The sequence below is a fragment of the Polyergus mexicanus genome, unplaced genomic scaffold (assembly GCF_030449975.1).
Source record: "Polyergus mexicanus isolate NDT 795.1 unplaced genomic scaffold, iyPolMexi1.0 SCAF_3, whole genome shotgun sequence".
NCBI lineage: Eukaryota > Metazoa > Arthropoda > Insecta > Hymenoptera > Formicidae > Polyergus > Polyergus mexicanus.
In genome coordinates this window covers 92,837-118,161 of record NW_027223323.1, presented here as the reverse complement: position 1 = coordinate 118,161, position 25,325 = coordinate 92,837, and the positions used below count along the sequence as shown (strand labels likewise).

Below are 25,325 nucleotides of genomic sequence, written 5' to 3'. Positions count from 1 at the left end.
ACTACAAGTATACTACAATATATACTATATTATATGGTACTACAAATATACTGCACTGCAAACAATATGAAGTTTCATTGAAAAGATTTAATTGGTGGTTAATTTTTCATTGAAATCTTAGTGCTATAATCAATAAAAGACACATACACGTAAGACGGAGGAGCAAAGTGTGAGTTCTTTCGCTAAAAATCGATGAAATACTCATTGATCTTCGATGAAGTCTTGTCACTATTTTATTTAGTACAATAACATTTTCAAAGAGGAAAAGTATCCGAATGTTTGCGGCTAAAATTCAGTGATTAGGTGGAAATTAGCTAATTAGTAACTCGATATCGATATCGTGAAACGAGATAGTAAGAAGCTGTAATGCGTGACGCGATCATCTTGGTAACATAAACCGTCTTCGATGTTACATCATCCTCGAGACGTTTCTGGAGCAGGTTCTTCATAAAATCTCGCGCGAAACGTTCCATATATACGGGGCAAAAGCCAGCCTCGTTTGCTCCTTCGAGTTCCTCACGCCCGAAGAAGATGGATCCGATATCATCCTCGGACAATCACGCCGCGGCGCGAAATCTGCAGCGGCCTTATCGATAGCAATATCCAACACCGATGCCAAAGAATCACGATAGTTGGATACGATCGATCGCAGACTGGCAATCGGAAACAATCTGATAAAATAGTAAAACGTAAAAGTCGAATGTTGAATGAAATCCTTCGGCCGGACTTTGTGCCTGGTAGATGCGCATGGGTAGATGCGCTGTATAACCGCGACGGCAATCAAGAGATAAAAATACTATCAGGTATCATATGTCACCTAGATAGTTTTATCTTTTATATATATATATATATATACAATTGCTTATATAAAAATTTTTATCTGATCTTGTGAGGTATTATATCCGTGTATTTAAAGTACAAAATTTTTCGTATATTTTAACTATCTACGGGTGCTTGTATTATTCCAATGTTTAATTAATCCCTTTCTAAAAAAGGCATGAAACCTCGAATTCAAATATATCGAAGCATCGAAGCTCTTTTCCGCGATGCTGATTGGCTGTCTCGCTTGTGCGCCGCGACTTGCTTTATTCGTGTTATTTGCAACTGTCAAATCATGCGAATTTTGACAGTTTGACAATTTGTGAAAGAAAAAGTTAAAGTTAGGCGCGGGCAGCGCGCGCCTGTGTCGTTCTAGTTTGCTATAAAAAAAAAGAGTGCAATAAGCGACAATGCAAATAATAAGAAAGAAAGAAAGAAACCTGTCATTGTATTTAACGTAATTAAAAAAGATACTTAGAAAAATACTTAGTTATTTTTTAATGTAGAAAATTAAAAATATCTTTTTTAGATTGAATAATTTGATTCCCGATTCAGCGATTTCGCCCCGATATTTTTCTCGTCTTTATTTCTTCAGGAAGGTAAAAGGAGTATATTACAAATCACGAGTTTATTAATACTCTTGGTATAAGACTAAGAAAATTTCGTGCCCCGTGCACAGTATAATTAGCTACGTAGAAAAATTTATTTTTTATAAATCTGACTCGGTACCATTCGCGTACGGGTCTTATTCGCGAATTTTTTAAATTGTGAATAATTCAAATAACCGATTTTAAAATCGATCGTATTGAATCCGTTTTATCTTAACCCACGCCCGATCGATGTTCGGCAAAATCGTACCCGAATATGGAATAGCTTATCGAGCTTGCAGAATAACAATCGTTCCGAGAGAATCGCTGCATCGAACACAAATATTGCTTTATAGAAAAATACTATTTCACTTTTGAAGAAGCCAGGATAAATATTTTCCAAAATAAAATTTCCGCTCTAAAAAGCGGCCTTGCCGCTCGTATCGATGGAAAAGAGAGCAAGGGATCAATGCATTTGAAGATGTCACGCATCTTTTTAAAATGTCGAAATGCACATAAAATGAATTTTCCAAAATTCGTGCGCTTTTGAAATATTCTCTTTCATTACTTGGCGATACTTCATCGACGAGAATAAAATCCTACTTCATGCAGGATCAACTCGAAAGCCCCAATAAATTTCGTAGAAAAAAACCAGACGGTCTAATTGGCTGGAAAGAAACACAGATTCGATCGCACGTTGTGCGTTTTTGACGTGCAAAACTGGACGGACAATGGGATGCTAAGCCGCGTCTATACGCGGCTATAGCGCGCGTGCGTTACTTTCTCTGGCGCGCACAAGCGTTGTGGATTATCCCTGCTGCGAAAAGTAACGCGAAGGTAATTTGATGTCTCGCAGCGTCGCTTAATCCGACATGGACGATGACGAGAAGCGTCGCGCCTCTTACAGGAGTTCAAGCGGTACTTTAGGCGAATTTAGCATTTGGAGAAGTTCTCCAAACTTTAAATTCGATGTACCGCTATTAGTATCCGCTCGAGAAAATGTAATAATATGCAATAACGAAATTCCCCCAACCAGCCGCCTCACACGAACTGCCGTCTATAGTATTACGGTGATGATATAAATTTCCTCGAATTCCTTCTCAAGGACGAAGTAAAAGGAAGAAAGGAAAACTTATATCACATACAATTATGCGCTACCGTAATATAATATAACAAATAATATTATACACAAATGCAATATAATAGATACGATAAAATAATTAAAAGTGCAGATTTCGTCATGAAACAATTTTAAAACAAAATTACTCTTCCTCTTTCTTTTTCTCTCTATGCAAACTAAACGATATATAATGCAAAATAAATAATATATTATATATTACAAATAAAAAGCCGGCCTGTTTAAAGTTCATAAGCGATTTAACAGATATTAAATCAAGCTTAAGCAATTAATTTCACACATCAATTCGTATTAACAAACGAATTGATGTGTGAATGTTTCAAATGCAATTTATAAATATTAATCTGTAATATTTAATTTGATGTTTTTAATCAGATATTTATACATATAAATTATATATATATAAAAATAGGAATAATCTAGAATAGTCTAAAATTGTCTAACTGTTTTTAACACCAATTACGTGAATTTAATATATCGGCGAGAAAACTTAAAATTTAATATATTGTACGTCTGTCTCGCCTGACTATTTCATATGATCGCAGATAAAAATAATTCTGCAAACGGATGTTTGAATACAAAATAAGGTATCATAGAGATGTGTCTATGCTCTCTCTATCTATGTAAAGTAATAATATTTTTTATATAAAAAACTTATATTTGAGATTAATTGACAACATTGCCAAACTTTTGACGCGACGTACTTTCATGTTTTACTAATTGAACTAAAAGCAAAATAATAATATATATCAAGATAACAGGCGATATATAAATATTTAATAGTTTTAAGTTCATCATTTTTCAATGATTGTTTAGTAATTAATAGCGTTCGAAATTAAAAACACACGTTTTCTAATTTAAATTTGATTTTGCACTTTCAAAATTTGATTGATATCTTTGGCGAATACAATAAACGCACGTCTCAAATTATTTTCACTCGCAGAATTTATGACAAAAATAGCGACTAGCAACAAGGAAGCTTATATGAAGTATTTATCGTATACGGGGTAGGTAACGCGGAAACTGACGGAGTACTAATTCGATGTTTCATAGCAGCTCTAATCTGACGGAAGGAAGAGCCGTCGCGCCTTCCGGGAGTTAAGCGCCAGTTAGACGTACTTAACATCCGTGGGACTACTCGTCGAAACTTTAAACTCGATTTCAACCGCGCTAGTCACCGCGAAATTTGTTCGACGATCGTCTTTCGACTAACTCGGGCTCCACTGGCGTGATAACGATCGATTGCCGAGGTTTCTCGTTTGCGTAGACTTCTCGGGAAACGTAAATTTCCTCCTGTTTGTGTAACAGCATTACGTAACGAATTGCTGTACAATCATGTTATAATATTTTTACAAATAATCCTATAATTAATATAAGCGAAAATAATGATATCTTTTCCAATGTAAATCCGAAACATATTTTTTGCAATACTACTCTTATTTTCATAATAATTTGCATTTATAATTATGTACATGTAATATAACATTACTGTACGATAATTACTTTGGAAATACAAAGAAAATACGCTTGTGCATATATGGCTACATCGGATTAATTATACGTATTATACATATATTACTGATATAATAATATATATAATTTAATCTATATTATCAGATAAAGATTTTTAATGAAATATTTCATCAATATTACATCAATATTAAATTATATGTTTTATTTTCAAATTATTTAACAAGTCATTGCACATTATTAAAGATTATATTTTTAATTTGAAATATTATATAAGAATTTTTTTATGCACAATAATAATAGAGGAATTTAATCACATCAATTCAATACGAATTAAAAAGGAAATTGTGACACAAGTACGTATATATACAATATATATATATATGATATTTCTAGTCATTTACTGGAGGATTTCTATTTTTTTCTCGATATTGCCGCTGATCATTTATCCGACTAAATTTCAAACGATTAAGCCTCTGTAAGTGACGGGCACAAATTGAGATCCATATTTAGAGCCGCATAACTCTCGTGAGATTAATCATCCGCGCACGGACGTGGAAAGGCTGGAAAAGTGCGTGGGGAAAAGTAAATAGTCATAACGGGATACTTTGTACGAATTACGCGGCTTCTGACGTGAACTAATGGCACTGGTAAGCGCCGAACCATGCGGACCCTTCCGCCTCAACACCGGCGTATACCGCCTTTTCTTTCTCGGTTTTAATCTCGTAGACCCATAATGACGTCTGCAAAGACGTAATGTTCATTACTACCATGGAGGAAAATACTTTCAAAGTCGGCACTTTTAGAGCGATATCGTGAGAAAAATGCGCGAAAATATTTATCCCCTCAGAGAGAACTCCACGACTCGCATTCCTCTCCCAATCGTAATCTCGTAAGACATAAGGTGCCTGGCTCTTGCAAGGCGCCTCGATTATCACTCTGAGAATTCCACTTTTTGATGTTATTAGCGGAATTGATAATTATCGATTTTGATATACGAGTCTCTCAAAAGTCAAACTGATCAATTCTACTTTTCGTAATTTCTTAATTTTAATACTAGAATATATCAGTATTTAAAAAATGGAATTGAATTAGTTTAGCTTCTCCGAGAGACTCATATATTTGTTCGATTTCAATATAACTCAAACAATATTATTAATAACGTCTCTTTTTACAAACATAATTACATCTATCGATCTTTCCCAAAAGATTTCTTTCTGCGTAGAATAAACTTATGTAACATAATTGATGATAAAAAGTTTACGAAACATAATGAAAAAATACTGATTTATACGCAGAAAGATTACGATATCTCATATCCTCTTATATTTTATATCTCTCATCTTACATCATATTCTTTTATCTTCATATTTTTATAATATTGTACAATTAAAAGTATCTTACTAATTATCTTCAAAATTAAAACGGAGGTTTCTATTAGAAGATAAATATTTTCGTTGATTACAGCCATGCCACTGACACGTGCTATTACAGTTTATACTAGCGATTAGCAAAGTAATTCCCGAAATTAATTATACCGGGCTGAAAACGGGGAATCGCGCGGTGGAGAGGAGAAGGGGGAGAAAAACATCGTGGAGGACGGGGGAAAAATTAATGGCCTCGTAACGGTATAATCTGCGGTTTTTGCCGTTGAAGTTACAGGTCAGTTTTGTAATACGAACGATGGTCAATTTAAGAAAACGCGCCACGTCGAAAATTCTGCTCTTAGCATCCGGTAATGTTTAAGAATTACTCCTTACTACCGAGCATTAATTTGTTTATATAAAAAAAAAACGGGAAAGAAATAAATTAATTAAAAAACTGTATTAAGCGTATTCGCAATTATAAAACAAAAACCGAAAAAAAAAAAAATCTTTTCCTCGCACTCAGCAACGTAGTTTGGCTGCTTGTGCGAGAATTCTCGCCAATTATGCTTGTGTAATTGGCGCCACTAACGCGCGGTTCATATACTCTTATTAATTACTTCTGTAATTAATTACGTGGGAGAAGCAAAGTTGAAATGGTGGTTAGAGATGGACAGCAACAATGAATTGTTTCGTAGCATCGTATAATAAAATCAAGGCAGATTTAACTTTGGATAACGTATCATAAGAGTTTTATACCCGTTATATCGATTAATGGAATCTGTAATATTTCACATTGAGAGAGAGAGAGAGAGAGAGAGAGAGAGAAAGATCGTAAAAATATTCTTAAAAAGAAAAATAGATGCAGAGCAAAAGCAAAATTCTTTCTAAAACACTCGTTACAAAATTCTTTCTCAAGCATTCTATTGACCGAGTTTTTTAATAGAAACAACTTTTGTATACCTTCCTCGGTAGAATGAACGGCTTTTTGAAATAGCGCGAAAAAAACTGTGTAATGGATTTCGAACATCTCGAGAAAGGGGGACAGCGACTCTTTTTAAAAAGTTTGATAAGCTGACTGGAGTTCTATGAAAATGTCAATTTATATGCAATTTTTTGCAGAGTGTCAATATGATTTCGAATAAAAAATACGAAATGGCCAAGATAATGAAAATATTTGAAATAATATGAACATCTCGAGATTATCACATTAAAATTTAACTAAATATTGCTTTACATAATTATTTATTCTCTTATCTATCTTTTATTGTATGTTTTCGTGAGAACTGAAAGAGCTCTATCTTTTCACATACAATATTTTTAATCTTGATGTAAAAACATTATAGAGAAACTACGATAAATGAAATAATGTACGCAGGTGTAGAATGTATTATCTTTTTCCGTTCGAGTAAATGTATAATAAATATTTTGAATATAGTATAATTATAATAATATACTTTCTAATTCTGCAAGTATAGAATTTTCCTCCTTTCTGCCTTCCTGTCTTCTCTATTCGAATTTCATACTTGTAATTAATCATGGTTAGAAATATCTATGCGCCAGAGATTCCCAAATCTCATACATGTTATTCTATAATGAGAAAATGACCACGGAATATTCGGAATAATTGGCGAAATTCCTTGCGAACTTACGAGTGAGATTAATTACTGTGTTATTATTGCTCTGACATATTTTTATTTAATTTAAGCTTACGCATAATTTGGAGAGAGTCGAATAAATTACTGAATATTCTAGTTTGTATCCCTTATTTATACAGTGTCAAACTTGCGCAAATCTTGCGCTCTTCTTTTTGAAATGTTATCGTAATAATCTTTTTTATATTTTTTTATGTGCACGTTTCGAATATTTTCGCTTATCGTTAATCGGGTTAATTGATCTCTGAACCCAGTGCTTTGTTTAAATATATACCGTGCACATCGACAGGCATCGTAACACGAATTCTTTTGCCGAAACACGAATTTCAACTGATGGGTAATCGTACTAATTACGCACGCAAAACTCGTAAAGTCGATGAGAATTTGGAAAGAAATGGATGTCGCGATGTCAACATACTATTCTGGCCGCATTGCCAGCCGTGATCTTTCATCTCGTCCTGTCTTTATCGCATTATTTTATCTTTATATTTTCTTGTAGATAATAAAAGAGAATAAGAAATAAAGTATGACAAGAAGAGAAAACTTTGGCTTTGACTACAAATGAATATATATTTTTTAAATCGTAATATGAGAGCAAATAAAACATGAGAGATCGCGCACGCTTATTTGCCTATAATTAAATGGAACACGTTAATATAAAACTTGCGAAATTTAAGAAAAAGAAGAGCGACCATGAAATATTCTCATTTTCGCGTAATTAAATTTTTAATTCTGCATAGTAGTAAAAAATTCATCGCATGAGGGCTTGTGACCTCGCGAATAAAATGTAAGTGCGCGAATGAGAGTAAATAGAATTTGCGCGATATCATTTGCAGTACTGAAGCAATGCTTTACAAAGAGGCACAATTCATGACATTGACGAATGACGCAAGAATAGGTGCATTCCTGTCGTTCGTTGGTATCTCTTTCGCGTACCTCGTGGCACTTCGTGCTTTCCTATCATCGAATAAACTAGCGACACTGGCAACTGAAATCTTATCAATATTCGTGATACGAGATATATATATCTGTGCTTTTATATAAATTTGGGGAATATATACATATATTATAATAGCAGACTTTCTTTTTTTTTGTGCAATCTGAAACAATTCAAGAATGATGCAATACAAAAGAGAGCGCCTACACTTTTTATGCCATAAACACACACACACACGTGTGCGATTATAAAAATGTAAAAAAAAAAGAGTGCTATTATAATTGATCTTACGACGTTAGGATTTCTGTTTCTTGCGAACCGAAAGGATCTCGTAATAGGATGCGAAAAGTCTGACAAAAAAAATCAGACGAGCAAAAATAAATAGAACTAAATCAAGGGGATCGCTTTAACCATCATTGTGATATTCTGAAAAGAGGCGTAGGGCGCGACATTGACGAATGGAGTAGGAAAGCGCTTCTGTGCCCTTCGTTCTTTCGCTTTCTCCCTCGTTTCCTTTCGCGGCCCCCGCGTCCCCTCTTCGTTTCACCATTATGCTACATAATTTAGTGCTAACGTCGCGGTGGTGGTGATGGCGGTGATGGTAGTGGTAGGTACACTATCATTGCCAGGCGGCAGACCACTGCCACCTCACCGTCGAGTTTAACCGCTAAGAACTGCGGGCAAGGAGCGAGTCGGCGTAAGGGAGGAAACTTGAGGTCGACGGAGGAACCTTTGATCCTGCGCAACCCTCACGAACTCGATCACTGTATCGCTGTGAGAAGTGGGACAGCAAAAAAAAAAAAAACTGCTCCTCCTGCTCTATTTCACCCTCCACCAGTCTCGCAGCGCCACAATTGTGGGTTTGCTTTCAGCGTTTCGGCTCCCTTGATACGACTGTTTCCAACCAACTTCACATTTTGTTTGTCACGAAAATAGAGGATCTCTCTTATCTTTCTAGGTTAATATGCTTTTTCAGTTATTTATTTTAGTCACACATGACAAACATGATCACGATTTCGTTGGCCGTTGCAGCATGTACGTCATATTACAATATATGTATTATTTTCATATTTATTATCTTCCATAAAATACTAAAAGACATTATTTTAGGCTACAAAACAAGGACAAAGCTATAAAAAAAAAAAATTAAAATATTTACGGCTATTTGTGATATATGAGCTTTGTCCTTTAATATTTTTGCATAAAAATTATTAAATGCAATAGATTAAAAGATTAATCTGTTTCAATATCTTTTAATGATTAAATATTATGACCGTTTTTGCATATATAAATTTATATTAGCACGCATTGCTATAATTTTGAAAAAGGTTGGTATATTTGAATAATACAAAAACTTTTTACAAAATCGCATAATTAATAAATTAAAATAATAGTTTTGCTGTTACGGCCAACATCAATATCCTTGCTTTATTATTGTTGATAATAATTCTCAAGCAATCTAAAAGTATGCCATGCATTCAGTCTCAAGTATTCTAGCCAATAATCTGAAGCGTTGCACTGCTTTCAAGGCGAAAATATTCATTCATATTTCATGGGAAGATGAGAATTTATATCTATCACGTATACCATGTTTTAGCGATAAAAGCAATCATCTAAAAAACGCCCTAACAGTATACCATAAAAACATGATAAACGACATTAAGCATCTACTTGCATCTACTCAGCTTGACAGACACACATGACAGATAAACGACTTTTCCTTTCCAAAGAAAATATATGAAAATGCTGTCACACAAGCAGAATGCTAACGTTAAAGAATTTAATTACATGAAAACAAATTTGTTTAAATATACTGTCGTGAAAAATGTGTTTAAAATAAATTAACGCACGGATCGTATCTCATCCGACCTTTACGCCTTTAATAAATCACATCTCTCTCTCTCTCTCTCTCTCTCTCTCTCTCTCTCTCTCTTTTCTCAAATACCTTTTAAAAGTGTAAGAATATATCTTTCTCGTCTGTTTGCCCAGAGCGACATTTTTAACGTAGTTTATTAACTGACTCTGCGAGAGTTTGTTCATCCGTGTTAATCGCCGTATATCGCTACAACGATATGACTAAAGGTAGAAAATATTGGGCGATTTTCAGCGGGAATATTTAGCGGTTCTTCGACCGCTTACCGAAGTTTCCTCGCAGTTTGGGGTTGTGGCTGATACTTTATCGTGTAACAAATGGCAGTCCGATCGTACGTAAACATTTCAACCTCCCATGCCGCAGAATTGATAGCGTTACGGAATATCGCGGTCGCAGCTGCGCTCTTCGCCTCTCGAGATACGGAATTAATAGAGCGACACGTAGCAAAATATTCATCGAACCATACTAACTCACTATATTATCTTCCCGCGCTTCTTCTCTCTTCACCGTCGAAACTTAATTTATACACGTGTCAAAAAAAAAAAAAAAAAAAAAAAAAGATCAACCGTCTCTACCCCTTCTCCTTCTCTCTCTCTCTCTTATATAAATCTGTTTAATAGAAGAAGATACATCTTATTTCTCGTGTAGGGTGAAAATTGGATAACTCGGTGAACCTGGCTTTTTGAGCGCGCGCGTGCACGAGCACCGAGCAACTCCGTATTTTGATCGTAGAAGGTAACACGATTTACGATTACTTGTGCAACACTTGGTTAACTGCCTTTACGTGACTTTCTGCAGCGTCGAACGATTTAAATCCCGGCTTTCAAATTGGATTTATTAATTATATCGGAGTCGCGATATCACGGCCACGCTCGTCCTTGCGCCCAGCGAGACGAAGATTTTCCCGGGATATTGCTGTTACTGTTGCGCGATCAACGCGGAGAACGTTGACCGAGCAACGTCGATGGCTCCTTCGACCCTTTTCTTTCGTATTCCTCCATGGCGGTGGATAATGTAATACGTACGGTATATAGGGGACCGCGCTTACGCGTTCACGCGTGGAATCGCGAAACGAGAAGCGACGTCGAATCGATTTGCTCGATCGAATGTAAACAATGTTCAATCGACGTGGCTCGTCGCTTCCTGTCGCCGTCGTGCTCGTAGCTGTCCCCGTCATTGTCGTCGACGATTATGCAGCCCCTCTTCGATGTGCCCTTCTCTACCTTTTTCGTGCAGCTCGTCTGTGAAAGCAGGAAAAGAGGACAAAACGACGTCCAATAGTCAAAGTCGCATTTGCCAAATAGTCGCCCATTTCATGGAGAGAAACTCGGAACATTTATCATTATTCGACGTAATAGCAGAATACTTCTTTGCGATTAGTTAAATATTTTCTTGTACGTGTATTCGATTCGGTTCGATAAATTTTATCATTATAATTTATCATCGAATTATATTCTCGAATTAATTTGAGTATGTACATAATTATCAATCATCGAAACGCGCGCATGAACAATTAAATTAAATGTTTTCTTATGATAAGAGAGATCGCATGATCCCCCATAAACAATTATAGAGTTTATTTAAATCCACAGAATAGTGCATATAGCAATTGTCTCCCGAAAGAATAATCGGTAACGTTTTCAAAATACTTTATTTAAAATCGCGATACACTCATGTATGTCCGCTAACAGTTGAATGTGTTCGCGCAACTACGAGAATTTCGACGAAAAGTTCTTGAAGGCAGAATGTGATGGAACGTTGATGGAAAAAAGGAAAAGGCACGAGGGAAGAGAGAACGAGAACGACACAAGGAAAAAAGAGGGGGAGAGAGAGAGATAGAGAGAGAAAATAAATGAAAGAAAGGTGGAAGGGGGGAAAACGGAGGAGGAGAATGAGGGATATTGGACTTTTAGCACTGAGTGGTCCTTAAAAAAAGAGGCAGAGCCATATACGCGATGCCCACTTGCTGCGATGAAACGTCAGGAGCCGAAACTGCAGCTGCAACTCGTGGGGAAAAAAAGCGTGCGCGATGTACTCGTAACTACAGCGACGATAATGCCACTCTGCGAATGCATCCAAAGAGAACTGACGAAGCGTCAGAATTTCAAAAGCCGCTTCTGACTGAAATAAACGTTGCGGGGAATCGCGTCCCCGTTTCTTTATATTCCCCCCCCCTTTTTTTGTGACGTTCTCCCTGTCCCATTCCCCATCCCCTATCTCTTTTTCTCTGCCACCCTGTCGTACAGTACGCCCTGCCACCTGCGTCGCGCTTTTTTCAAAGTGGAAATGCACTTACACGCATATCCGTATGTATTCCGCGTGCGAACATATTGCATGCTCGACCGAGTGACGAAATGGACACAAGTGAGTGGAGACGGAGGAGAGGTACACCAGAAAGTGTCTTCTTTTATTTCTGGTTCCTGGTTAAATTCGAACGCATATCTCTCGTCCGTCCAAATGATTTTTGAAAAGAATTTGCGTAAAGAAAGGCGGGCTTTTTGACCCGATGGCAAGAATCGACGAAACGAAATATTTTGCACGATAATTTTGTTTCACTTTAGCTTCAACGTGATATCCAGCACGCATGTAGAGCACAGGAACATTGGTTTACGGCAATCAATAGCAATTTGAGAGAGAAAGACAGGATTATAAAAGTATACAATCGATAGAAGAATTCTTATTTATTTCTTCTTATTGACGTTTGCGTATTTCATTTCCATTTATTGGTGGCGCGGCTCTCTTGAGCACGCAGCAGGAACACAATTTCGTAGACAAAAATAACAACGAGCGCTATTTGCGCTTTTGTAGCGTTGCAACGAGTTTATTCCTTTCGCCGTAAGAATACTTCGAACATCCAGCGGAACTTAATTCTTTTTCACCCAACCGTACACATCCAACCGTCTATAAAGAAAAATCGCGCGGAAATAGTCGCCGTTTTCGCGAAGATCTCACTAGGTGAGATTTCATGGGCGAACAATACATACCTTTTTAAACTGTTGACTTATGAATAATTCGAAGAAATAAATATTTACCAGTATGGACAGATAACGATGATATAAACGCTTTAGAGAAAAAGTTAATACGATATGTTTGACAACTTGAAGAATAAGAGCAGTTCGCCAAAAGCACATAAAATATAATATTTATTAACATTTATTAATATTTATTAACATACAATATAAATTTTCTTTTCCTTTCAAATCATACACATCAGAACATACACATGACATGAATAACTGATGTTCAAGATACACCAGAAAATTAGCAATGTTGACCATAATTGAGCATCCCTCGCAAGGCACGTTCGTACTCAGATGCGTGCAAACATTTTACATCAATAACGCTATTTGAAAGAAAAGGAAACTGGAGCAACTCAAAGAAAGGCGATAACGATATTTCATAGATTGAAAGTTTGACCCTCTCTTCAACTATCTCATCCACGAGAGAATCTCCGGAGTCACCTATTAAAGTCGTAAATCGAAGATCTCGGTCAGCGTATAAAGCGACAGGGAAATTATTTCGAGATCACATATAGTCGTGCGGCATGCAAATTAATCATCGTTCCCGCGGCAAAGATTTCGAAACTAAAGGGTAATATATTTCTTGTAAGACCTTGTCGGAACCATAATTTTGAGACTCGGAAAAGAGCTCGGTAAGCGGCGATCCTCGGACTCTTCCCATTCGCGGCTCTGTTGCTTGCATTCGTGATTTACGTTGGCCGATGGATTACGAAAGGGGAAGGAGCCATAATTTCTCGCGATGGGAAGGAAGATGCGGAATATACCAGGTATATAAATATGAAACCGGAATTTTTGTATAGAAAATACACATTTATTGTATGAAAATGATAAAAAATATTTTATTCCAAGTATTGCCCATTGCTAGCTATACATTTTTCCCATCTCTCTAACAATTTGTGGATGCCGCGCCAAAAAAACTGTTGCTTCTTTGAGGCAAACCAGTCATCGAGCCATTTTCGTACATTTTCGTAAGAAGTGAAGCGCTGCTCACAGCAAGTGCGTGTTCCATCGATGCAAATAAGTAGTAATCGGATGGAGCCAAGTCTGGTGAGTAAGCCGCATGCGAAAGTATTTCCCAACTAAACGCCTCAATCGTTTCCTTGACCGGTTTTGCTGTGTGTGATGGTGCATTATCGTGAAGCAAAATCACTTTGCGTTGCCTTTTTTGATATTCTGGTCGTTTTTCACGCAAAGCTTGATTCAAATCGATCATTTGTTGTCGGTAGCGTTCGGTATTAACGGTTTCGCCAGGTTTTAGCAGCTCATAATAGATCACACCCTTCTTCCATGTTCTTCGTTTCTCATGTCAAAATCGCCACTTTTGAATTTTTTAAACCACTCAAAGCACTGTCATTTACCAAGAGCATGCTCACCGTAAGCTTCGACAAGCATTCGATGCGATTCTGCAGCAGTTTTCTTCAAACGGTAACATAAAATCGATGCTGTCCGCAAATCGTAGTTTCCAGGCACAAAATTCGACATGTTCAACGCTATTAAAAACTATGCTGTTGTATGAGACTTGTATTCTTGTGAGTTGAAAATCTTTATCAGATGTCAAAACAAGAAAATGGCGCCAATGCCGCGGTTTGATGGTAACTACATTGACAGCTAGGGCAATCTATGGGCAAATTCCGGTTTCATATTTACATACCTGGTATATGTACGATGAGACAGAGAACAGTGTTTTTCGTAAAGACGCGCTAGAGGATCGGCAAAGGGAGATGATTTAAGTTAAACAGGCGTAAAAGAGACGCGATGGAAAAATATAATATGGCGGAAAGATTTTTCATATCTTATCGTCAACGGTTGCTCGTCTCGAAGAATATTCGCTCGTTCAAGTAGCTGGTTGATCGAACTTGCCTCTTGTTTCAATGATAATTTACGCGTCATTTTCGATAACAACGTTAGACGTTGACGACGAGACGAGATAATACAACGACGTTCATTGATGTTACGAGGCATAAAATAGCTTTCAAGAGCGTCTCTCATTGACGGTGATAAAGATTCTTCCTCACGCTTGATTTGGCTCGAGAAGAACATGCTCTTCTCTCATCCAACATTATTAAGAGGTATAAAATGACCACCGTTTGTGAATAACGGTTAAAACATTTTTTTTTCTCTCTCTTTGTCTCTATCTCGTTCTTTTTTACGACTTTGTTATTTGCGCTTAATAGCAGTTTTTCTCTTGGCGTTTTAAAAACTATTGTAATAGCTAAAACAAGTTTATAATAAAGTAACTCTTTGGATATCGTTTTTTGAGATACGAATATTTTATATAAGATAAAAGAATAAATTGCGGCTGTGTGCGATATCGTTTTCGCGAGGTAAAAAGACGTTATTATATATATTTTTGCTGCAACTATTTATACGCATCGACGCTGTGTTGTGTTATCCGATTCGTACATCTTCACAGCGTATATACACTGCATTAATGATTAAATGTTACTGTAGTAAATTACATGTAGCTTCCGGCAGCACTGCCGGTTTAACAGCGCAATGACACGAAACGCAACGCACGGAATATCTCACATTATTTTTGAAATTTGTATCCTATAAGTGTATTATACGAATATATATAATTTTCAATTACGAAAAATTAATTTATCAATAATTGTTCACACTTTTCGCACCTCGCCCAATTATTAGAACGACTACAGTGCTTTTTTTTTTTTTTTTTTTTTTTTAAATCTAATAAAGAGCTCTGCGATGAAAGTAAATAAATTGAAAACTGAGAAATTGAAAGGATTATATATCTATTAGATGATGACGCTTTTATCCGCAAATCGTACGATGGTGAATATTGCTAATCCAAGGACGCGTGCGCCCTTTGGAAATGTTCGCAACTCGCTTTACATGTTATGAAACGCACGGTCTATTAATGATCAGCTTTAATGCGACCAGGGTCGCCGATGATCGCGATAAGACACGACGGTAGGGGAGCAAAGCGGAGCAAGGTGGACAAAACGCAACGGCGAAACGTGTCGCACGTGTTTCTCGCACTTTATCGTCATCCGGGATCGAGCGGGTCGGAGGTGCCGGTGGTACACGAACGACCGAACGATAACGTATGCACGCCGCTTCCGACTAGTAGCAGCGGACTACGCAGCGGTCAGACGTATCGGCGTCGCTGATAAGCGCCGTTCGATTCCCTCTTTCCGCTGGAAAAGGCGGCGTACACATGTACAATATTTTGCCTCGTTCTTTCCAACGGCACGTGGTTTTATCGCGTGTCCTTAATAATTTATTAACCATCGTGAAAAAAAGATTAATGTTTTATATGCGAAGAAACACGAAGATTGAAAAAGAATCGAGCGTGCGAGGAAAACCGTTTGTGGAAGTTTAGGTAATTTCGCGACTTTAAGAATGTGTCTTGCGATGTTCCTAGGTTTTAAATAATTTATTAAATATCAAAAGAGAGAGAGAGAAAGAGGGAGAGATGTTTCAGGAAAATGCAAGAAAATTAAGGAAAAAGAGTAACCGAGTTTATGTAGTCGAGAGAAAATATGTAAAAAAGATATTCTCTGAATAAGAAAGCATGTTCTTCTTTTTTTTTTTTATAAATAAAATACGTATGATTTTTTGAAAGTTTATTCTTTGAAATCAAGTTTTTTTTTTTTTGTATTCTAATTTACATGTGATTCGCATAACAATGCGGAATAATAAATTGAGAAAGAAAAACAAATTCTTTCTCGCATAGAATTATTTTTTAATCAACAATTTACGTTCGCTCGCGCTGAATTGATTTGATTCACATGTATTTCAATTTTATTTAATCTTCCACATGCTTACACTTTAGTCCCGCGATTCATTGTTCTTTAATCGCCAATTTCCAATATTCTTAAACATTCATTATTTTGATATTACGTTAGACTTAAAGAGGCAAACACATCCGGCTTTAAACGCGCTGATTAAACAGGCAGTTTTTATTAGTGACACGGAAACGTGTAGGGGGGCGTTCCAGAATTTGCGGACACGCGCGATGGTTTTAAAATAATACCGTTGCCGCGCAAAATATCCTCGAAAACTCCTCTCGCGTGGACGGTTGCATCTGTGTATACGACGAGAAACTCTCGTCTCCGTCAGAGATTTATTAGATACCTTCCGGCTGGAGAATTCGTTGACAGTCGCTGCGGCGCCCATAGCAAGAAAACGAGATCTCGCTGAGAACGCGAGCCCCGCTTTGTGGTCCATAAAGGGATGGCGAATATCTCCGACACCGCGGAAGAACAAAGACATAGACGACGATGCTGGCAATGGTGGTGGAGGAGAAACGTATTACGCGCTCTTATCGCAATGACATACTTCGTTCGCGTAGGAGGAAAATTGTATTCCTCGAAATGACGCGAGGTTAACCGAACAATGTAACGATGCTGGTGCATCGTTGCTGTCGGTGGCAGCAACGACGTTACCGGTGTGAGAGAGCACTGAACATAATCGTAGACACGACCGACGTGAGCGTATACAGCGATGAGAACGCCGCTGCAATATCATCGCGATTTCTTTTCTTCCGCGCGAAAATATTTCGACACCTCGATTAAATCCATGAAATTCTTTAAGAATTTTTAAGAGAGAATCGCTGCGTAACTGATACGATTAAAAATCGCAATATTATTATGGTTAAGATGAATGTCACTTATCGAGGACGATTTCGCTTCTAGCGTCCTAAGGACGCGACGAGAATGGCAAGAAACATCGATGACGTTTATTGACAGCGCAAAGCGACAGAATACGGGGCTTACAATGCCAACGCGCGAATTCCTCCAACTGTCGGAACGAAAGCAGACTGACGCATCGAGGGTATCGTTTAACGATAAATTAGTTATTTAGAACGCATGTTAATCCAATTGTCCGCCTAACAATAAATTGTTCCAACGGATTCCATGCGTTATATCAACGCGGGAGTCTTCTCCGAAGAGATTTTCCGATTAATTGTATCATATTATTTTTATCAAGTTTCTTATACAATCGCAATTTGATACACGGATAGAGATATATAAAGTCAAATCGATTTTACGCATCAGGCGTCCGAAAAAAAAATGTAGCTCGACGACATGAGAGCGCCTTGATTATCCGAATGGCCCGCCGCAATATCGTTCGCGTTCGAATATATGCGAGAAATCGAATTAAATAAATTTCTCGCATCGAATTCACGATGAAGTTCCGCGTCCATTACGCTTCCTTTTTTTTTTTGCAGAAGGTCGTTTTATTCCGCGCTTCCGCTTTACGCAGATAACGCTCGAATGGTACACGTGCAATATACGATAATGCAATGTGCGGGAACGGTTCGATGCGCGCGTGCACCCGGTATGCAAAAACTCCTACGTTGGAAATATTTATAAGCAGGATGCGTTCGTTATACCGCGCGCTCTCGTACTCTTTCAGAATAATTAATTATCCGATGGCGCGCGATGTATGGCCGCGAAGCGATGATTCATTGGTAGACCCGCAGCGGCGCACGGTCGCATTCTCTCTCGGAAATGTGATTTCTTTTTTTTTTTTTCACCCCTTCCAAGAGAATCGTTCTCGAACACAAACGCGCGCCGATGCCGCGCCGGATAATAACGCATACTACACTATTGCTCTATGACAATTGAAGCAGAAACAGCGGAACTTATCGAGGATATCGTTTATCGATACATTTTAATGCTACGCGCGTCAATGGTACGCGATAATACTTCAACATCGTCGATTAAGGAAGAACTAGACGCGGATCAGCTACGTCAAAGGTTCAATAAATCTAGTACATTTCCAGATTCATGAATTTGATATTGCGCGAAAAGCACACTTGTAGCCTTTTAAAATATAAAATTAATTTATAAATTGAAGTAAAGATTTTCCCCTTATAATATAATTTATTTTAATCAATTTATAAATTGAAGTAAAAATTTGCCCTGTATGATATAATTTAATCTCTAAAATTGTAAATATTATCTTATCTCAAGCTAACCATTATAATGACTGTATCGTGAAATTTTTATAATGATTATATACAAAAATTTATGAACATTTTAATTCTATCATAAGTATCATAAGTAAATAATAATTTAAACTTTAAATCTTTGTTTTTTCATTAATTTTTTTAATTTGCCGTCTATACGTTTAGCACAGTAAAACTTTATAAAACCGTAATATGTTTTAATTTTCTATATTTAATTCTAATAAAATATGCTTTTTATATTATGCAATACATTTTATAGATAAAATACTATCCCAAATTTTTTTTGCAGCTAATAATAAATCATATAAAACAATCTTTAAAACAATCCCTATGTATCATGTGAATTTCCTGTTATAATTATGCCGAAAAACCGGGAGGGTAAAAACGCGGGTCATGGAAAAGTGCTCGAGCCGCGTGATTCATATCGCGATATAAATATGCATTACGCCGAGGAATATATAGCGTCGAATATTGCAAAATCGCTGGAGCTTGTATACCATTATTCTTTCAAGACGTAATATCTGGCACCAGCCACGAAAATAGCCTCGAAAATACTGCGCGCATGTACGTTTGTATTTTCTTGAAAATCTTTAGCGTCAATATATATAGCGTCAAAATAACGAGTGACATTTCGCCGATTGTACGTAACTCACGCGATGAAGAATAAATGAGCTTGACAGACATAGCTTTGTTCCAGATAAACGATGTCTCGCTATTAAAAGATATATATTGTATATATCGATAGACATATCGTTTAACGATATCGTACGACACAAACAACGCTGAATTGTGTCACGCAATACGAGAAACGTGGATATGTGGAGCCGAAAAGACGCCAATACGTGATATGTGGATACAAAAAAAAACTGTACCACATCGAGCTAAATAATAGCACAATAAAAAAAAAAGAACAAATATTTGGTGCTCGAGATCTTTAGAAACGTTACGTTTCCGATAGATATACGATGCTCAAAAAAGAAGTTATTGCAACGATATTGCAATACAAACGGTTACGTAATATTTGTATATCTCTTTCCAAAGAAGATGCCACGTATTAAATACTATTCAAGCCATCTATTGTGTGCCAATATTCTTTATCGACATCGTGTAAAATAATGATGGCGGGCACAGATTTATTGTCGATAAAATCTATGCAACAAATATCGGTGAATTTCCAGTCAATGGATCTTTTCGAAGCTGTTACTTATGTAACTCGATGTCGCAAAACTTGAAACTCGTTGAACAACATAATATGACATGAAATAACCACGTTTTGAGAGATAAATCCAATATCCTTATTTGGAACGTTATCCAAAATAAATCTCATCAGATCTCATTGCAATCGTTCAAATATCTCTATACTGCGTATTAATTTGTGTGTTTAAACAAACAGACAAAAATTAATCTTGCGGACAAATACACGGAAGCTCCAAAAACCAGCCTTTGGAGTGTACGTTCTTAGACGACCTGGATATACTCCAGATTAAACCGCGAAACGTGAAATATTACAGACATATCGTACGCTTTGGAATATATCCATGCCGTACATATTGAATGTCTAACACCTTGTAGAAACAGGCTGGCGTTATCTCGGGCTGGACGATGGAAGGCCGGAGGACATGCGGCACACGACGGATGTAGGAGATTCTGCGACATCGGTAGATATATAGGGAAGGGTAAGCAGGCGGGCAATTCACCATTAGGGAGGACGAAAGTTCTCTTGGCACTCTTACGTACCGCGATAGCTTAAAACCGCAGGGTATGCGATAATAGCCGGCGATAGGTCCACCGGGATAGGCGGCGTTCCACTGGCTTTATCCAGGACATAGCCTCCTTTGAGATCGCGTCTTGTACGCGGACAACTACGCGAGAATCAAGCTTCTGCGTACTAAGCATGCCAAAATATATTATATCACGCAGGATATTCCACGATCATTTCGCATCGTACGAGATTCCGCGTTAACTGCAAATTTTCGCGAAAAAAAAGTAATGTCACAACAAGAAGTTCAAAATCCTTTGTGTACGGATATTGGTATTTTTATTCGAATCTTGCGCAGTGATATGGATATAAAGATAGATTTTAAATAAATTCGATTTCATCTTCAATTTCCTCGAACAACCATTGAAAAATATTTATGACGATTAGGGAATATACATTTGACTTTGTATGCGGTAATTTCGCAAGCGCACTTATCGATTTTTGTTTGCCGGGAATCTGCAAAGCAGAATTTCTTCTTCATTTCTTCTGAAGATCGTAAGTGTACATCGTAGCGAGCTGAGGCATAGAGGATGACTCTCTTCCGCACACACCGCAGCGGCATTAGAATAAACGAGCGCTGAAAGTCTAAATAGGGGTTCTTATGGGAATTACGATAGCCTTAGCTGGCTGGTGATGGCTAACTAAAGTTAAGTAATTTATCCTCCCGCTACAATTTTCTACTGGGCAAACTCATACTTGCATTAAGTCGAGCGATTTATTATTTTGTGGCCAGCTGAGTTATAACGATGACCTTAATACCATGTTTTACAAAACTTTCTTGAACAAAAGAAGAGAAACGTGTATAGAGGCATTTATTATTTATCGATAAATAATTGTATGATCCGCAAAGAGCTTAGAAATAATATATAAAAGGATATTTAAAAAATATAAAATAAAAGATATTTATTTATATATATTATTTACACTAACAATATTTAATAAAATATATGATTGTGATTAATCAAACTTAAACTAATCCTAGCCTTGGATGTTTAAAGCAAACATTCACCTCTCGACTTGTCTTTAAAGATCTCAGAATATTCGCCTTGTACGATCCGTAAGTTTCACTGACTACTAGCTATCGAGGTTCATAAAATCTCGAATGTATTTTGCAACGGCAGCAAGAAGAAATTGCCTCAGAGTTCTTGTCATTACGGAACAGTTCTTGGAAAGTACTTCTGAGTCTTGAAAAATTTCACGAGGTCCTCCTTGTCATTTTCTAACGGCTAAACTATTTTGCCACGACATCAGTTTAACACACAGTCAGCAGTTAATAAAACCTAACACTCTCTTTAATCTCTCACTAATTAATATTGCATCTTTTATATAATTAATACTAATAAATTTAATTAAAAATTATCTGAAAATCATGAAAGCCATATTAAAATTATCTGATTTTAATGATGCGTAGATATCAAAATCTGTTAATCAAATTTCAATAGTTAATTATTATTGTAAATCAATTATTACGATAAATTGAATACGAATCGCGTGCATGTTTCATTTCTAATTTATTGTCGCTCTAAAAGGAAGATCTACGTCTTCTGTGATTAAACAATTTAAAATTTAACGTGATACGTATAATGAATGGACGCGAATGGATGGCATATGTAAAGGCAATATTTAATCGCGAAATCCGGGATGTCCAATCAGTATAGCTAATGAGGCGAAATGTCTTCAATTAAGTGTATCACAAGGTATCGACATATCGTGCACAAGATAACGAAGCACAGCCGTCATATCACACGATCGATATTGCACTGCCGGAGATCCCTTTGAATGTATACATATACACAGAGAGATCCGTACGTGTATAATCGATAGTACGAATGAGGTGTATATTAGCAAACCTTAAGCGGGTTAATTTAAACATCAAGCGAGCTAATTTAAAATTGACTAATCACTCACAGATAAACGCAGTTTTGGCATCACATCGAAACGTAAATTAACATTAGGATGCTAATTGCTTATGTGCGGATTAGACACAATCATTATGAAGCTAATTATACCACAATAAACTAAATGTAATAGTATACCGAGTATAATATTGTAATATTGCTATACTATGTACCATACATATATATACGAGAATGTTATTTTGCTCAATCAATTTCAATTCTGATGGATATAATAAACAAGTGTAAATAACTCTCAGCGTATAAAATGTTTCTATTTATTTTTAATTTTTATAATATTATAATTTATATATATTTTTTATATATTTTTACAATTTCTATATTTTTATATATTTTATTTTATATTCTATTATATATTATTATTTTTATATATTTTATTATTTTATATTTTAATACTTTGTTTCAAGTTTATATATTTTAATATTTTGTAATATATTCTCGTATATGTGTGTGTGTGTGTGTGTGTGTTTTGCAAATATTTTTCCACATATTATTCGCGAAAAATAGCCATTCGATTTTCCTTTAAAATAATCATATCAATATTGTTCCCGTTTAATAAAAATTGCAATCGTTAGAAGGTAATTAGCGGGATTTTTACAATACGTTGACACCCCAAAACATGTTTCCCGAGTATATCAATTAGTCTGCGTACGGTTTGCGAGCCCCATTACATGTATAAATTGCCACCAATTTAATTATCAAGTTTCTGCTATTGACAGTTAGGTGCGCATTCTCGGCTTTGATCTAAATTCTCTAACAAAGCACAGCCGCGCCGCTCGTACATCTCAGAGAGTAAGAGAGCAAATACATCCTTCGCGCGACATCGAGAGATCGATGTTGATGCACATGTGTGTATGCTCGCGTACGTCAATAATCAATTAAATTATCGGCAAACGCGTCTAGGTAGACGCCGTCCTAATTTGCGCCTCCAATCGTCCAGATCGCTATAGCGAGGCATGCGGAGTTATATAGGGTCCGGCCGTTTGCTAATTATTTGCGGCAGGCAGAAAACGCGATCTAAACGGAGGGCGATACCGCGTTACGCTCTCCGTGTGAGGGCCGTTAATGGTATTTCGGTAACATCGGGTAGCAAGTGTGCACTAATTAACGCTGTGTCGATAGCAATGCTACATGTCCTTGTACATGCCAAGAAACACACAGGCTTGTACGGTTGTGGCGTCACATTGCATTTACAATCTATCAAAATGCGATCGTGAAATTATCCGTGACTGGCAAAAGCTTCATACGATAATATTGAATCGTGCAAACGATCATTTAATCGTACTCGTCGCACAAATACCGTGCTTGTGTATCAGGAACGTTTTGGGGCGGGGAGAGGGGGGGGGGGAAACAGAATTTCTAACACACGCGCACATTAAATGCTGTTACGAGCCAAAAATTTTCGAAAATTTTGCAATAAAAAAATTTCACATTTAATACCGCTATCACACATTCAGCACATTTATTCTAATTTATTTTAAAATAATATATTAAGATAGAAATATAAAATAATATATATATACATTATACTAAAATTATATTTTCGATAATTTATCATTATTGGAATTTTCATAGGAAAATACGGCGCAGAATTGTTGTATATCAATATTTATTGCTTCATCGTTCAATTCTCCGTCTCGCGCATTATCATTAATATCCGCTTCTCTAATAGTGGAATACATAAACATCTGTAAATACAGTGACTACGAGCTGTGATTGCATCCGTGATTTGTTTACGTGTGCTTGCGTATACACTTGTAAACAAAATCCTTTCATATCTGCATCAACTCTCAGTAAGCGGATTGATTTGAGCCGCAGAAATTTTATATATCTGGCGCTCTATTTCTGTTCTCAGTTTAAAATTTATTTTCATTCTTCCTCCGGATTTGTGTGCACTATTCGACGAGAGAGTTTCCGCTCGTTAAATACAGTATCCACATACACGGAGAGGTCGGCATACATAGATCCGGATGGTGAATAATGGTAACTAATTAAAACACCGTCTGTATCGTGTATATTTGTATGTTTGTGTGTGTGTATTACGTTGCTTTCTCGATGTGCGCACTGGATGAAAAAATTCGAGGTATTTATTATTGGTAAATTGCCAGTCGAGTTACCCCGCGAGAGATATTAAATCGCGTGACAGCGCAACGTCGCTTCCGAGCGAAAGCGATTAATTAATGCCGATTGATGTGAATTCCTTCCGCGTGGACATTCGCGACCTAGCTATGGTATATAAACGAAGTCAGCATCGTGGAAGCTGCATAGTCTCTAACAAGTTAGTTTGGAACCTTCTATTTGCGATCAATTACTCTTCGTGCAGCTAATTACTCTTCTCTCGTCTAGTTTCTAGCAGGATATTGCTCTCTCCTTATCAGCGATGGATTGCGACATACAATACTTATACGAATCTTAAAGCCTAACTTCGCGGTGATACAATAACAATAAAGTAAATAAAATAAAAAAATTGTTCTGATTCTATTTTGAGATTTTAGATTGCTGATATATAATATTATCCATACATATTTTTTGATCTTCATTTTTCTCGAAAACAAAAATTTGCATACATCTATAAAAAAAGATCTTCTCTCTAACACCGAAACTTTTAATATTTATAAAAAATTTCTCATTTCTTATAAAATAATTTAAATAATTTAGAATCTTAGAATTACTATAACAAATATGAAAAAATAATGTATATTCCCCCTCCCTCCTTTTAATTCTTTTAAAAAGATTTTTTTTAATATATAGATGGACAATTTCTGCAGATATTATTCACGTCTGAAGATTTTCATCACAAAGTGATTAAGATTCTTAAAGAATATTATTACATTTCGTAAAAAGCCCAG

General features: G+C 36.5%; 1 protein-coding gene across 1 annotated transcript in view; it reads left to right on the top strand.

The window, feature by feature from the left end:
- Window positions 1–25,325, top strand: part of LOC138931631 (discoidin domain-containing receptor 2) — a 78,001-nt gene that overhangs the window by 10,848 nt on the left and 41,828 nt on the right. The window lies entirely within an intron of this gene.